This window comes from Myotis lucifugus, unplaced genomic scaffold, assembly GCF_000147115.1.
Source record: "Myotis lucifugus unplaced genomic scaffold, Myoluc2.0 scaffold_1309, whole genome shotgun sequence".
Taxonomy (NCBI): Eukaryota; Metazoa; Chordata; class Mammalia; order Chiroptera; family Vespertilionidae; genus Myotis; species Myotis lucifugus.
In genome coordinates, this window is record NW_005872357.1 from 8,236 (window position 1) to 25,467 (window position 17,232).

At 43.0% G+C, this 17,232-nt stretch overlaps 1 protein-coding gene and 1 pseudogene across 1 annotated transcript in view; both read left to right on the plus strand.

Moving 5' to 3' along the window:
• The window catches only part of LOC102421974 (antigen-presenting glycoprotein CD1d-like), a 47,079-nt gene that overhangs the window by 7,609 nt on the left and 22,238 nt on the right, over nt 1-17,232 (plus strand). The gene's annotated exons all lie outside the window — the stretch shown is intronic.
• Nucleotides 8,591-9,614, plus strand: LOC111824378 (annotated as a pseudogene).

Here is a 17,232-nt window from a genome sequence, read left to right on the forward strand (position 1 = left end):
TCTGTTTATGTCTTCCTCTGTCTCTTTTGTCAACGTCCTGTAGTTTTCTGAGTAGAGGTCTTTTATCTCTTTAGTTAAGTTTATTCCTAGGTAGCTTAATAGTTTTGGTGCGATGGTAAATGGGTTTGTTTATTTAGTCTCTCTTTCTGTATGTTCCCCATTGGTGTATAGAAAAGCCATAGGAGAAAACCAAGATGGCGGCATATATCCTATGGCATAGGTATACACCAGAAATTGCTGCCTCCCACAACAACTTCAAAAATACAATGAAAAGACAAAACGGACATCATTCATAACTACAGGAAGGCTGGCTGAGTGGAAATTCTACAACTAGAAGGAAAGAGAAAAGCACACTGAGACTCAGTGGAGCTGGGGAAGTAAAGTGCAAAGGTACGGAGGCTTGAGCGTGAGCGGGGAAAGGGGCTGGCACCTGAGGACGCGGCTGTCTTTTTGAATCAGGAGGGAGTCACAAGCTCCAGACTGCTCTGAACTCCAGTTCCGGGAAGTCTCTGGGGACCCAGGACTCATAGGGGAGAAACTGGACTGTCTGGCAGCTGGCAGAACTCGGAACTTGAAGGCGGCTTTCCCTTAGAGGTGCTTGCAGCAATTATTGGGACACTGAGACGCTCGGCCCCTTAGGGCAGGGCTGAGGATCAGCATAGCTGCTTGCTTCGCCCTGTTGATTCCTTGAGACCACGCCCCACCCAGGCTGCAGCAGAGGCTTTTGCAAATGAATGCCCTGGCCCTTTGCAACCTGAAAATTACCTAACAAATTGCAGCTGGGCCAGACAGACCCAGAACTTCCAAGAGAAGGCCTAAGGCCCCACAGCAGCTTTCATTGCTTCACAGCTGGGCCTCATCTGGGCACCTCCAAACTCCCAAAAAGGAAGGGGAATCTGCAGATCTCTTTTTAGCTCCTGCTGGGTAACCTCAGGCAGAGGCTAGATTAGCACCTCCTTAGATCCAAGAGCCAGTTTATGCTGTGGTCAGAGTGGGACCATCCATATTACAACTCCTCAGATCCATAAGGGACACACTCAGGGGGCAGACTCAGTGAGCACCAAAGCCCCATTGAAGCAAGTCTTGGCCCAGAAAGGTGTCTTCAGCACAGAAGTTCTCCCACTGCAGACACAGCTGATTCTCACAGCCAATTGGCCTGGAGGTCAATTCCTCCCAGTGATACCAACAACAATCAAGGCATAACTACAACAAGACCGTGCACAAAGCCCACAAGGGGGTGCACCAAGAGTGTCCACCTCAGGTAACTGGGGAGGCTGAGCCACTGGGCCCTGTAGGACACCTAGCACACAAAACCACTCTACCAACACAGGGAAGCAGACAAAATGTGAAGACAAAGAAACAGGTCACAAATGACAGAAATGGAGGAAAGCAAATGACAGGATATAGAGTTCAAAACCACGTTTATAAGGTTTTTCAAGAATTTTCAGGAAACTGCTGGTAAATTTAGTGAGACTCTGGAGGATATGAAAAAAGACCAACTAGAAATTAAGCATACACTGACTGAAATAAAGAATAATATACAGAGTTCCAACAGCAGACAAGAGGATCCCAAGAATCAAGTCAAAGATTTGAAATATGAAGAAACAAGAAATACCCAACTGAAAAAGAAAAAAGAATCCAAAAATATGAAGATAGTATAAGGAGCCTCTGGGAGAACTTCAAGCTTACCAACATCAGAATTATAGGGGTGCCAGAAGAAGAGAGAGGGCAAGATATCGAAAACCTATTTGAAGAAATAATGACAGAAAACTTCCCCTACCTGGTGAAAGAAATAGACTTCCAAGTCCAGGAAGCACAGAGAACCCCAAACAAAAGGAATCCAAAGAGGACCACACCAAGACACATCATAATTAAAATGCCAAGAGCAAAAGACAAAGAGAGAATCTTAAAAGCAGCAAGAGAAAAAAAGTCAGTTACCTACAAGGGAGTACCCATACGACTGTCAGCTGATTTCTCAACAGAAACCATGCAGGCCAGAAGAGAGTGGCAAGAAATATTCAAAGTGATGAATAGCAAGAACCTACAACCAAGATTACTTTATCCAGCAAAGCTATCTTTCAGAATTAAAGGTCAGATAAAGAGCTTCACAGATAAGAAAAAGCTAAAGGAGTTCATCACCACCAACCAGCATTATATGAAATGCTGAAAGGTATTCTTTAAGAAGAGGAAGAAGAAAAAGGAACTCTTAACATTTGCCACAGCATGGATGGAACTGGAGAGCATTATGCTAAGTGAAATAAGCCAGTCAGAGAAGGATAAATACCACATGATCTCACTCATTTGTGGAATATAATGAACACCATAAACTGATGAACAAGGACTGATCCAGAGATGGAGTGGCATTGATTGGACTGTCTGGCCTTGGAGGGAAGGTAGGGGAGGGTGGGGGTAAGGGGGAAAGATCAACCAAAGGACTTATATGCAAGCATATAGGCCTAACCAATGGACACGGACAACGGGGGGGGGGGGGTGAGGGCATGGGGGGGGGTAGGGGGGTAACGTGGGGGATAAGGACACGTATGTAATATCTTAATCAATAAAAAAAATGGAAAAAAAAATAAAAACAACATTAAAAAAAAAAAGAAATGCCATAGATTTCTTGCCATTAATTTTGTATCCTGCTAGATTGCCGAATTCATTTATTACGTCTAATAGTTTTTTTGATGGAGTCTTTAGGGTTTTTTTACGTATAATATCATGTCATCTGCAAATAAGGACAGTTTTACTTCTTCTTTTCCAATTTGGATGCCTTTTATTTCTTCTTCTTGTCTAATTGCAATGGCTAATACTTCCCGTACTATGTTGAACAGGAGTGGTGAGAGTGGGCATCCCTGTCTTGTTCCTGTTCTTAGGGGAAATGGTATTAGTTTTTGTCCAGTGAGTATGATGTTGGCTGTGGGTTTGTCATATATGGCTTTTATTATGTTGAGGTATGATCCTTCTATTCCCACCTTGCTGAGAGTTTTTATCAAAAATGGGTGTTGAATTTTGTCAAACGCTTTTTCTGCATCAATTGATATGACTATGTGGTTTGTTTCTTTCAACTTGTTTATGTGATATATCACGTTTATTGATTTGCGGATATTGTACCATCCTTGCATCCCTGGGATAAATCCTACTTGGTCATGGTGTATGATCTTTCTGATGTACTGCTGGATCCTATTTGCTAAGATTTTGTTGAGGATTTTGGCATCTATGTTCATGAGTGATATTGGCCTGTAATTCTCTTTCATTGTGTTGTCTTTACCTGGTTTTGGTATTAGGGTGATGCTGGCTTCATAGCATGAGCTTGGAAGTGTTCCTTCCTCTTGAAATTTTTGTAGTAGTCTGAGGAGGATAGGTTTTAGTTCTTCCTTGAATGTTTGGTAAAACTCCCCTGTGAAGCTTTCTGGTCCTGGGCTTTTGTTTGCTGGAAGCTTTTTGATGACTGCTTCCATTTCTTCCATAGTTATTGGCCTGTTGAGATTTTTAGATTCTTCCTGATTGAGTTTTGGAATGTTGTATTTTTCTAGGAATATGTCCATTTCCTCCAGGTTGTCTAGTTTGTTGGAGTAGAGTTGTCCATAGTATTTGTTAACAATCCTTTGTATTTCTGTGGGGTCTGTTGTTATTTCGCCTCTATCGTTTCTGATTTTGTTTATTTGGGTCCTCTCTCTTTGCTTCTTGGTGAGCCTGGCTAGAGGTTTGTCAATCTTGTTTATCCTTTCAAAGAACCAGCTCTTGGTTTCATTGATTTTCTGTATTGTTTTTTTGGTCTCTATGTCATTTATTTCTGCTCTAATCTTTATTATCTCCTTCCTTCTGCTCACTCTGGGGTTTTCTTGCTGCTCTCTTTCTAATTCTTTGAGATTTAGAGATAGATGATTTACTACCATTTTTTCTTGTTTTTTGAGATAGGCCTGTAGACCTATAAACTTCCCTCTCAGGACTGCTTTCATTGTGTCCCATAGGTTTAGGATTGTTGTGTTTTCATTGTCATTAGTTTCCAGGATGTTTTTAATTTCTTCTTTGATCTCATTGGTAACCCAATCAATATTTAATAACATGCTATTCAGCTTCCAAGTGTTTGAGTATTTTGGGTTTTTTTTTATTGTAGTTTATTTCTAATATTATGCCATCGTGGTCTGAGAAGATGCTTGTTATGATTTCAATTTTCTTGAATTTGGGGAGACTTTGTTTGTGACCCAATATGTGGTCTATTTTTGAATATGTCCCATGAGCCCTTGAGAAGAACGTATATTCTGTGGCTTTGGGGGTACAATGTTCTGAAGATATCAATTAAGTCCATCTGATCTAGTGAGTCATTTAGGATTGCTGTTTCTTTGCCAATTTTTTGTCTGGAGGATTTATCCAGTGATGTCAGGGGTGTATTAAAGTCCCCTACTATGATTGTATTGTTGTCAATCTCTCCCTTGATATCTTCCAGGAGTTTTTTTTTTATGTATTTGGGTGCTCCTGCATTGGGTGCATATATGTTTATCAGGGTTATATCCTCTTGTTGTATTGATCCCTTTAGTATTATGAAGTGGCCTTCCTTATCTCATTATGGCCTTCACTTTGAGGTCTATTTTGTCCGATATAAGTATTGCTACCCCAGCTTCTTTTTTTCATTTCCATTTGCCTGAAAGATATTTTTCCATCCCTTCACTTTCAGTCTGTGTGAGTCCCTTCTAATGAGGTGGGTCTCTTGTAGAGAGCAAATGTATGGGTCATGTTTTTTTATCCATTCAGCCACTCGATATCTTTTGATTGGAGCATTTAGTCTATTTATGTTTGAAGTTATTTTTGAAAGGTACTTGTTTGTAGCCATTTTAATTTTTTTGGCTGTTTTCTTTCTGAGCTTTTTATTTCTTCTTTTTACACCAGTCCCTTTAGCATTTCTTGCATTGCTGGCTTGGTGGTGATAAACTCCCTTAGCCTTTTTTTGTCTGTGAAGCTTCTTGTTTCCCCTACAATTTTGAATGATAGCCTGGCTGGATAGAGTATTCTTGGATTCAGTCCTTTGCTTTGCATCAATTTGTAATTTTCTGTCCATTCTTTTCCGGCCCTGATGTGTTTCTGTTGAGAAATCATTTGATAATCTAATGGGAGATCCCTTGTATGTAACTTTCCGTCTCTCTCTTGCAGCTTGTAAGATTCTCTCTTTGTCCTGAACATTTGCCATGGTAATTATGATGTGTCTTGGTGTGGGTCTTTTTGGGTTCACCTTGTTTGGGACTCTCTGTGCTTGTGTGACTTTTTTCTTCCCCACCTCAGGGAAGTTTTCTGATATTATTTCTTCAACTAGGTTTTCTAAGTCTTGTTCCTCTTTCTGTTGTTCTGGCACCCCTATTATTCGTATATTGTTTCGTTTCATGTTCCCATAGCTCCCTTAGGCTCTCCTCCTGTCTTTTAAGTTTTTTCTCCAATTGCAGTTCAGTTTGGGTGTGTTTTGTTTCCCTGTCTTCTCATTCGCTAATGGGGTCCTCTGCTTCTCCTAGTCTACTGTTGAAACTTTCAATGGTGTTTTTTATTGCAGCTATATCACTCTTTATTTCTTCTTGGTTCTTACATAATTTATTGATTTTTTTCATCTGTTTCTTCTTGCTTCTTGCATAAGTTGTTGATTTTTTCCTCCATTCGGTTTATGCATTCTAGGACCCTTAATCTGAATTATTTTTCTGTCATGCTGCATGCCTCGGTTTCACTTAGCTGCTTTTCTGGCTAGTCCTACTTTTCTTTCATTTGGGGGTTTCTTTGTCTACCCATGTTTGATCTCACCGACATATCTAGATGTTGAGTCATTCAGGTGCTGCTCCTTGGGTGGCAATGGCTCCTCGGGCTGTGGTTGCTCATCTGAAGGTTATTGTAGCAGCTGCTCCTCAGTTGGCAGGAGCTCCTGTGGTGGGTGCTGTTCACCGCTGTGGTGGCTTCTCTGGCTGGTGGGGGGAGGCTTCAAACACAGCTGCTGTTCCTCAGACAGAGGATGTGCTGATCACGAAGCTGCTGTTCCTTGGATGGGGTGGGCTACACACGCAGCTGCTACTCCTTGAACTGGGGCGGAGTGCTCACGTGGCTGCTGATCCTTGAATGGGGGCTGGCTGCACGCTGCTCTTGTTCCTCTGATGTGGTGGGCTGCTTGTGGGGTTACTGCTTCTAGGACTGGCTGCTGCTCGTTGGACAGGTGCAGGCTGTTGTGGCTCTGCTCCTCGGACCGGTGTGTGCTGCGTAGAGCTGCCACTCCTCGGATGTGGGCAGTCTGCTCATGTGGTTGCTGCTCCTCGGACCGGGGTGGGCTGCTGCTGCTCCTCAAATGGGGCTGGGCCACTTGCAGAACTGCTGCTCCTCGGATGGGGACAGGTTGCTGACACAGCTGCTGTTCCTTGGATTGGGCAGGCTGCTCATGCGGCTGCTGCTGCTTGGGCGAGGGCAAGATGCTTGTGCAGCTGCTGCTCCTCGGACTAGTGCAGGGTGCAGGCTGTGCGCAGCTGCTGCTCCTCAGATGCGGGCGGGCTGTGCAGGGCTGCCTTTCCTCAGAGGTAGGAAGACTGCTCTTGCGGCTGCTGCTTCTCGGACAGGTCGGACTGCTCGGGTGGTTGCTGCTCTTCGGATGGGAAGCGGGCTGCTCACACAGCTGCTGCTCCTTGGACAGGGGCAGGCCACATGAGGCTGCTGCTCTTAGGCTCAAGGTAGGCTGCTAATGGGGCTGACGCTCCCTGGACAAGAGCGTGCCCCTCACGTGTCTGTTGCTCATGTGGTTGAAAAAATAATGTGAACAGAAGTAGGAAATAAAGGAACAAACAAAAAAAAACCACAAAGCAGAACAAAGAAAGAAGAAAGAAACAAACAACAAAAAAGGGAAAACAAAGAAAAAAAGCAAAAAAAAAAAGCTAACAAAATAATAAAAAAATAAAATTGAAAAATTGAAATGTCATTCCTTTGGCTGGCTTAAGATCCCAGTTTTCTGGAATGTCTGTGATTCTGGTTCGTTTTTAAAGCAATTTTAATTTATTTGGAAAGTAAACGTATATCCAGAAAATTTTGTCTTCTTTTTTCAAATAGTCAGTTCCTATCATCTCAGGAAATTCATTTTAAAATAAGTTAATATTCTATGTATGAACATCATGTTTCTCATTGAGTGCTGTGCTGTTAGTTACTTTATTGCCCTCAAATTTATTGCTATAAGTTCTAAATTCATCGTTATGTGCTCAGTGATAATGGATGGAATTCCTCATTATTTCTCCTTTAAAGTCAGCACAATGTTAAGCTTTTATAGTAGAGAGCCCCGGAGAGACACTGCAGGAAGAAGAGGCTCTCCTGCGGTCACCAGCTACTACATGGCAGGTCATACTGTGTTTTGTCATACTGCCTCAGCCTGCCTACTGATTAAATGTTTGTGTACCCCCCGACTCATATGTTAGAAATCTAACAACCAGAGCTCATGGACACTTGGTTGACTTTGCAGCCTAAACCTGGCAAGGACCTTTCATAGCCCTCTTAAAAAAATTATATCTCTATCTCTATCTCTATCTCTATCTCTCTCTCTATCTCTATCTATATTGGTTTCAGAGAGGAAGGGAGAGGGAGAGAGAGATAGAAACATCAGCGATGAGAGAGAATCACTTATCGGCTTCCTCCTGCACACCCCCAACTGGGGATTGAACCTGTAACCCAGGCAAATGTCTTTGACCATTATCAAACCTGGGACTCTTCAGTCTGCAGGCCGACGCTCTATCCACTGAGCCAGACCAGCTGAAGAAGCCCTCTTGACATAATGGATCGATCTTCCAGACCAAAAACAATCAATAAGGAAATAGCAACTTTAAATGACACACCAGGATGTCAGAGGAATGGTGGTGTGAGAGATCCCCTTTGTTTCTCCCCATGAAATTTCAACAAGTTGATCAGCTATCACTCAACAAAGGGCTCCTTGCTCACAACACAGGCACGTCTGAGAGATCCATGCATTGAAGCATCCAAAGGTGGGCAAATGGGAGCAATCAGGGGAAGCAAGAAGGGAGGAGAGCTAAGAGGGGATGGATGAAGCTCCGCAGCTTGGCCCAGAGAGGGGAGGAGCTGGCTGTAGCTGGTGCTCCCTTGGCTGTGAGGTGCAGAGAATCTCCCGAGGGCACTCCTTATGGAGTGAGTGGTGCAAACTGTTGATGCTGAGAGGCTTGGGCAAGGACGAAGCGCAGAGGTTCTTCCGAGGTTGTCGGAAGGAATTTATCACCAGGCAGTTGGTGTTTCAAACTAAGAAATGGAGCCACAGAGCCCTGCTGTCACTTAGACTCCCCCAAATTGTCTCCCCTTGCGCTTGGTGCTGGGATGTGGGGCACATTATCTGCAAACCTGAGAACTGCTATGCAGAATTGTTATATATCTCTGTGACTGATCCCTGAGTGGGACGCATGGGCGGGCTGTGGAGGTCCGGGGTTGCCAATACTGAGAGGGAAAAACAAACTTCAGAGGTTAGGCGAGGCAAGGCAAGGCGAGGCGGAGGAGGACCATGTGCGCCGGCCAGTGGCAGGTAGAAGTGTGAGTGCGGCGAGGTAAGAGAGGGACCAGGTCCCGTAGGGCCTCCACCGCGGCCATGCAGGAAATCATCGCCAGCGTGGACCAGGTAGGTTAAGTTCGACTTGGAGATCGCGGTGTAGCAGCAGCTCGGGGCGCAGCCGCTGCCCTTCCCCGGCATGGACAAGGCCCAGGCTGCTGTCTGTGAATTCTTTTTGAAAGCTGCCCGTGGCAAAGGGGGCATGTGCCCGTTTCGCCACATTAGTGGTGAGAAGACAGTGGTGTGCAAACACTGGCTGCGGGGGCTGTGCAAGAAGGAGGACCAGTGCGAGTTCCTCCATGAGTAGGACATGACCAAGCTGCCCGAGTGCTACTTCTGCTCAAAGTTCGGTCCCCTGTGTAGGCACCGGCACACGCGGAGAGTCATCTGTGTGAATTACCTCGTGGGATTCTGCCCGGAGGGGCCCTCGTGTAAATTCACGGCACCCTCGATTGGAACTGCCAATGGGAACCACCGAGTAGCCTCCACTGCCCCAGCAGACCCAGCCTCCGTCAAAGCAAAGTAACAATCCTCCATTACAAAGGTCGTCCTCCTGGATCCAGTTCACGAGCCAGAACTCTTCTCCAATCAGCAGAGAGCCCCCCAGGCCATCGGGGTCATGCAGAGTCAAAACAGCAGTGCAGGCAACCGGGGACCCCGCCCATTGGAGCAGGTCACCTGTGACAAGTGTGGTGAAAAGGACACTAGGCCAACAGGTGCACCAAAGGGCACTTGGCCTTTCTCAGTGGACAGTGACAGCAGCTGGAGACAGCTCAGAACAGCCCAAAGGGCCCCATTTCGGGGACCACTCTGGGCCATCCTTGGGATTGTGCATTTAACTGTTCAATGCCAGTGTTAGTGCAACTCTGGCTGGAGCTGGTAGGCAAGCACACTGGCGTTTATCAGTCTGAGGGGCAACATCTGTCAGTTTCCCTACCATTTTGCTGTAGTCTCTTTTAAAAAGGGAACATGTGCTCCAGTTCTGTCCCTCAAATCAGCATCATGTGTGTCTAGGCATCAACATCTGTCTGGGACTTCCTGAACACTGCTCTCTGGAGAGGAGGAAGTTATGGGGAAGAGCTTATGAAAGCATGAAAGACGGCCCTTCCCCTTGGGCCTCATTAAACACCAGTTCTTGGTGACCCCAGGGACTGGTGGGTCCTTAAAACTGAGGCTAGGTCATGCCTGCTTCCTCCATGTTCTGCTGAATTCAGAAGCTGTGACTATCCATGTGATTTGAACGAGGCAGCCCTTCAGGGCAAACTCAAGTGGGCTTGTTGCCTCAGCCTGGTCCTGTTCCAAGGTGGCAGCTATTGAGGAGGGGTGCAGGGCTCTCAAGTGTGAGGGTCTTTTTCCTCTAGGCTTATTTTCTTGGGGCACATGCTTAACAGTGTTTAAGGTATACCTGAAGCTGAGCTACAGGCCACCCTTTAAAAAGATGACGTGATCCACCTGTGCACCTACCTCCTGCCTCTCAAGCATCTGTACTGTCACTCAGACACCTTTTGGCCTATGGAGACCACCTTAAGCCTGGAAATGTGAAACTATCACCTGGAACTTGCTGGGCAAGGGGACCTATCCAAGTTCAATTATAAGAACAATTTTTATGAGGTTGATTAAAGCTTGTTTTTTAATAAAACAAACAAACAAACAAACAAACTTCACCCCCCAACTTTGCAGCCATACTGAAGGCAGCTGCAGAGGTCAGCTTGGGAATTTCACAGAACTAAAAAACTTGTGATTCAGTGCCACCTACTGGAAAATAAGAGAAATATCTCTTCATAGAAACCTGCTAAAGAAGTGCCAATACATAGCTGCCCAGACAGGGAGGGAGCCCAGCCCGCCAAATAGCAAGTTAGTGAGGCAGTTCAGAAAGAGAATGAAAAATCTCCAGCAAGCAAACTGGAACACATGGAAATATGTGATATAAATGACAGAATTCAATACTGCAGTTCTGAAAATACTCAATGAGATGAGAGAACTTGATTCACTCAGAGCACAAATCACTTGACCAAAGAGATTCAAACTTTAAAAAAGAACCAAAGAGAAATTCTTGGGATGAATCACTCAATTAAGGAGATCAGCAATAAGCTACTGAGCATAGGCAATAGAAGCGACCAGGTGGAGGAAAGATTTAGTAATATCAAAGATAGGAACCTATAATAATAAAAGCATAATTTGCAGATTTGACCAGATGTCCTTCCGGACGTCCTTCCTTCTAGACACAGCCACAGCAGGCAGCGGCCTCAGCAGAGGCGTCAGAGGCCAGGGCCAAGGCCCGTGCACAAATTTCGTGCATCAGGCCTCTAGTCTAGAAATAACACAGGGAAGAAGAGAGAGACCTAAGCATAAAAAACATGAAAGTGCTCTATAAGAACTATCTGACTCCATCAGAAAAAGCAATAAAAGAATAATAGGCATACCAGAAGATGAGAAAAGAAAGGAATGGAGAGCCCATTCAAACAGATGGTGGATGAGAACTTCCCAAATCATGGAAAGAACTAGATCCTCAAATCCAAGAAGCAAACAGAACACGTAGTTTCCTTAATCCAAATAGGCCCTCTCCAAGACATGTTGTATTAAACTATAAAAAATTAATTAACAAAGAAAAAATTCTAAAAGTTGTCAGGGAAAAGAAGGAATGACCTACAAAGGAAAGCTCATCAATTATCGTGCATCTTATCAGCAGAAACTCTATAATCCAGAAAAGAGTAGAACCAAATAGTCAAATAACTGAAGGAGAGAAATTACCAGCCTAGAATAATATATCCATCAGTTATCCGAGGGAATTTATCACCAGAAAACTTCCTATGCCGGAAATACTCAAGGGGGTTATTTTACCTAAAACAAAGAGCAAAAGGTCACAACACTATGAGTAAAATCACCAAAAAACTTACATAAAAAACAGGGATAATTTGTGACAACAAAAACATAAAAATGGGAGAGGGTAAAGGTCTGAATTGGCAAATGAGGACAGAGATCAGATGTACTAAAAAAAAAACCCCACAAAACTACTGTATATATGTAAGTTATTTTTCATAAACCTAATGGTAACCACACAGAAAAATGCCCAAACTGAAACACATAGATTTAAAAAAGAGGGAAGAGAGAAAAGAAATATGGAATACCACCAAATAAAAACAACAGACAGAAACAAAAAAGAAAATAACCAATGGAGGCACACAGCTACCAGAAAATATGGATAAAGTAGATATAGTAAATCCTCAGACATCAATAATAACCCTAAATATAAATGAACTGAATTCACTAATAAAACGTCACAAGGTAGCAGATTGGATCAAAAAACAAAACCCAACTATATGCTACCTTCAAGAGACAGCAAAGACAAAGGTAGATTCAAAATGCAAAGACAAAGGTAGAGTCAAAATGAAAGGGTGGAAAACGTTCCTCCAAGCAAATAAAGTCCACAGAAAAGAGGGTGAAGCAGGTGTAGCCATACTTATACCTGACAAAAGAGATTTCAAGATAATCAAGAGACAAAGATGGACATTTTATAATGATAAAGGGGGCAGTACACCAAGACATAGCACTTCTTACTATATATACACTCAATCAGGGAGTACCATCTATAATAATAAAAGTGTAATATGCTAATTAGATGGGACAGCCAAACAATCTTCTGGTCATCCTTCCAGATTACCTTCCAGATGAAGCTGCGGCTGCCAGGGCTGAGCCCCTAGCATGAATTTTGTGCATCGGGCCTCTAGTAATATATAAAACAACTACTCACAGAACTAATGGGAGAAACAGACCAAAACACAATCATAGTTGGGCACATTAATATTCCATCCCAGTGCTACATATACTATCTAAACAAAAATGCAATAAAGAAATATTGGCCTTAAGTGACACACTAGACCAAATGGACATAATCGACATTTACAGAACCTTTCATCCCAGAACATCAGATTATACATTTTTTTTTCTCCAGTGCACATGGAACATTCTCAAGGATAGACCATATGTGGGGTCACAAAACTAACCTTGACAAATTCAAGAAGGATGAAATTCATATCAAACATATTCTCTGCCACAGGGGAGCGCTGGTCATCCAGAAGCCCTGAGCCAGGCTCATGGCTGGTGAGCGCAGAGGCGGTGATGGGAGCTTCTCCCACCTCCCTGGCAGCGCTGAGCTGTCAGTCAGACATCCCCAAAGGCTCCTGGACTGTGAGAAAGTGCAGGCCGGACTGAGAAACCCCCTTGAGTGCATGAAATTTGTGCACCGGGCCTCTAGTACTTCTAATAAAATATATATCAATTTGGATAAATAGAAATTATGTAACTGTGATTTTAGAATAATGAAATTAAATTGATTTCATGGAGTTTACTTGGTATACTTTCTTATACATATTTTAACTTGAAGATTACAGTAGAGGAATTAACAAAAACTGGAGAAATTAAGACTTTAGATTACAAATGCAATATAGAGATTTTATGTGAGGCTGACTGTAACTATGGGGAAAATTATCGGGTAAATATCCCAGAGTCAAGCTTCACTCATCAATATAGTGTACTTGCAAGTTGCAATATTCAGTTTGCCTTATCTTCTTAAAGTGGTGGGTTCAGGTAACGGTCCTAACAGATGCACAGCTGTGGCTTCGGGTGAACAGCTGCACACCAGGCATTGGGTTTTTAATTCAGAATAGAGTGAAGGTGAGCAACATAGAATTTCAGAGAAATTTATCTCCAAACTCCAATAAAAAAGATGTAACTTTGATGCTTGTGAATGTCAATATTGACTAGAAATCACTAGGACTTCAACAGTTACTGAACAGACTGACCTATGGAAGATTTCCTATGAAAAAATAATTGATTTTGTATATATTATAGTTTTTTATTTGTTTGTTCATAAGAACCTGCTTGTATCAGTCACCTTTTCTGTCCTGCCTCACATCGTCTCAGCCTACTTTCCCCACAGGCATTGCAAGGCAACAGAACCTAACTTTAGCTTCATTGCATGTCTATTGTGTGTTTCTTTGTCTTTAATGTTAATTAAATAATTTATTTTTAAATGGAATGTATTGGGGTGACACTGGTTCACAAAACCATATAGGTTTCAAGTGTACCACTCAATAAAATATCTGCACACTGCATGGTGCACCCATAGCCCCAGGCAAAGTCTCTGTCCCCATTGCCCCCCCACCTTTGCCCATCCCCACTTACCCTTCACCCCCTTTCCCTCTTGCTATCACCACACTGTTGTCTGTGTCTATGTGCTATGCATATATGTTTTTTGGTGTTTTGCATTGTTATACGAAGGCTTTTACATGATGTGGTTGGGACATCTGTAAGAAGCTGATTATCATTTGTGGATGCTCAAAACTTCAAATATGGGGGGATTAAGACACATGGATAATCCTTGATTTTACGAGTGTGGATCATTGAACAATTTTGTGCATGTATTTTGATAACACAAGCATTCATTTCTCATAAGAATATATATAGAAATAGAATTGCTGGATCACAGGAGGTATCTATTTTTTTGTATGTAATAGATACTAGCAAAACAGGTTGTGATAGGGGTCATAGTAATGTACTTTTTATCTTCTCCACAAACTCACTCATATTTGATATTATTAACCCTTTTAGTATTCGCCATTCTTGTATGGGTGTAATTGATGCTTTAGTGCATATTTTCCTGATGATTAATGGTACTTAACATATGCCTATTAACCATTTAGATACATTGTTTTATGAAGTAGCAGTTCCAAGTTTTTAGCTATTTGTGTGTGTGGTGAGGCAAGGGTGTCAATCTTGTTCTTATTGCTTTGAAGTTCCTTATAGTTTCTGTATCCTAGTCCTTTGTTGAATGTATGCATTGTGAATATGTTCTACCAGTCTCTGGTTTATGGTTTATTCTCTTAAACTTGTGATGGAAAGAATTTTTTAATGGGATACAGTTGATTAATATTTTTACGACTATTATTTATTTCTGCAAATTCTTTACTCCTTCTTCAAGATCATGAAATATTCTCTTTAATCTGTGGTGCTCAAACTTGAGTGGGCATCAGCAGCATCTGGAAGGTTTATTTTAAAACAGATTTCTGGAACATCCCTCCAGCGTTCTAGTCCTTTACGTCAAGAGAGAGGTTCAAGATTTTGCATTTGTTACAACTTTCATATTATGCTCATTCTGGTGGTCTGGAGACTCACACTTTTGAAAACCACTTTGTCTTTGAGAAGCTTACCTTTTGTAAAATACCTTTTTAAAATTGATTTCAGAGTTGAAGGGAGAGGGAGAGAGAGATAGAAACATCAATGATGAGAGAGAATTATTGATCAGCTGACTCCTGCGTGTTCCCTGACTGGGGATCAAGCCCGCAACTGGGACATGTGCCCTGACCGGGAACGGCACTGTGACCTCCTGGTTCATAGGTCAATGCTCAGTCACTGAGCCACGCCAGCCGGGCTTTTTTTTGCATCTTGAGGTCGGCCTATGTTGCAAAGAATCCCCTTTTAGGCTGCTTTTGTTGTGTCCCATATATTTTGAGGTGTTGTTTATTTTCATTTGTTTGTAGATATCTTTTTATTTCTTTCTTGATCACATTATTAGTCTATTCTTTTCTATTGTCATGTTATTTAGCCTTCATGTGCTTTTTGTTTTTTCTTAAAATTGATTTCTAGTTTCATAATACAGTAGTCAGAGAAGATGCTTGATATTATTTTAATTTTTAAAAATTTATTAAGACTTGCTGTGCCCAACCAGTGTTGCTCTGTGGTTGAGCATCGACCTATGAGCCAGGAGGTCCTGGTTTGATTCCTGGCCTGGCCACATGCCCAGGTTGTGGGCTTGATCCCCAGTAGGGGGCATTCAGGAGACAGTTAATCAATGATTCTCATCAGTGTTGTATCTAACTCTCTCTCCCTCTTCCTTCCTGTCTCTGAAATAAATTAAAAAAAAATTTTTTTTTAATCTTAAAATTTGTTAAGACTTGTTTGTGTCCTAACTTGTAATCAAACTTAAAGAAAGTTCTATGTGGCCCTGGACAGTGTTTCTCAGTGATTAGAACATCAGCCCGCGCTCTGAAGGGTTACAGGTTCAATTTCTAGTCAAGGGCACATACCTAGGTTGCAGGTTTGATCCCTGGCCCCGATCAAGACACAAGTGGGAAAAAAACAATCAATGTGTCTCTCTCACATCAATGTTTCTCTCTGTCTCTTTCTCTCTCCCTTCCCTTCCACTCATCATTAACATAAAATAATAGAACATTTTAATAAAAATTAATATTTTCCTTGAACATTAACTTACCAGACACTGCATAACTGCACAAATTAATAAGCGTAATGCAAATAAACCTATTTTTCTTGTTCTCTGAAAGTGAAATATTTCCTGTTGCACATACCAAACAAGTCAGTCCAAGACTAATGACGTGGCAATTAGCTGCTAAAATTTTCACTGCTAGTATTAGTGGAGAGAAATAGTGGGCCTGCACATAAGGCGCATAAGGGAAATGAATGCGACATGATTATAGTAATCACTCATTATCGAATGTTGTAGTTCGTTATTAATAACTAGAGGCCCAGTGCATGGAATCGTGCACATTGAAAGTAAATTAATTAGAAGGTGGCCGATGGGGTGGGACTGGATGAGACTGGCCGGACATGCCCTGGACCCAACATCCCGTGGTCCCTCCCTGGCCGGCCACACCTGGTGCTGAACTGGGGCTCGAAGGGCATCTGCTGAATGAACAGGGTCCCTCTGGCAGGTGGGGTCCCTTGCCCTGGCCTGTGGGGATTGGACCGTACCCGCCAGTCCAACATCCCCTAAGGGGTCCCGGAGTGTGAGAGGGCACTCTGCAAAGTTGCTGTCGCTCGGCAGCTCCTGTGTTGAGTGTCTGCTCCCTGGTGGTCAGTGCGCATCATAACTACCAGCCTGTTGCCTGTTGCTTAGGCTTTTATATATATAGACTAGAGGCCCAGTGCATGAAATTCCTGCACTCGGGGGGGGGGGCGGGGGGATCCCTCAGCCGCCTGGCCTGTGCCCTCTAACAGACCAGGAGCCCTTGGGGAATGTACAACTGATGGTTTAGGCCTGGGGGGAGCGGCCCTAAGCTGTCAGTCAGACATACTTAGTGCTGCCACGGAGGTGGGAGAGGCTCCCACCAACACTGCTTCACTCGCCAGCTGTCAGCCCTGCTTTTGGCTGAGTGGCACTCCTCTTGTGGGAGCGCACTGACCACCAGGGGGCAGTTCTGCCTTGAGTGTCTGCCCCCTGGTGGTCAGTGCAGGTCATAGTGACTGGTTGTTTCACTGTTCAGTTGATTTGCATATTAGTCATTTATTTTATTTTATTTTTTTTCATTTAAAAGTCCTTTTATTTATTTATTTTTTTAATTAAATCTTTATTGTTCAGATTATTACATTGGTTCCTCTTTTTTCCCACCATAACTCCCCTCCACCCAGTTCCCACCACAACCTTCCTCCCTCACTCCCCACCCAGGGTCCTCATCCAAAGGTGCACAATTATTGTCCAATCTCTTCCCGGCACCCCCACACCCCTTTCCCCCCGAAAGAATAGGCAGGCCATTCCCCTTTCAATGTCCCTGATTCTATTATAATCACCAGGTTCATACTGGTTCATCAAATTATTTATTCACTTGATTTTAGAATTCACTTGGTGGATAAGATGGGTATTGGTGGTCAAAAATTGGATCTGGACC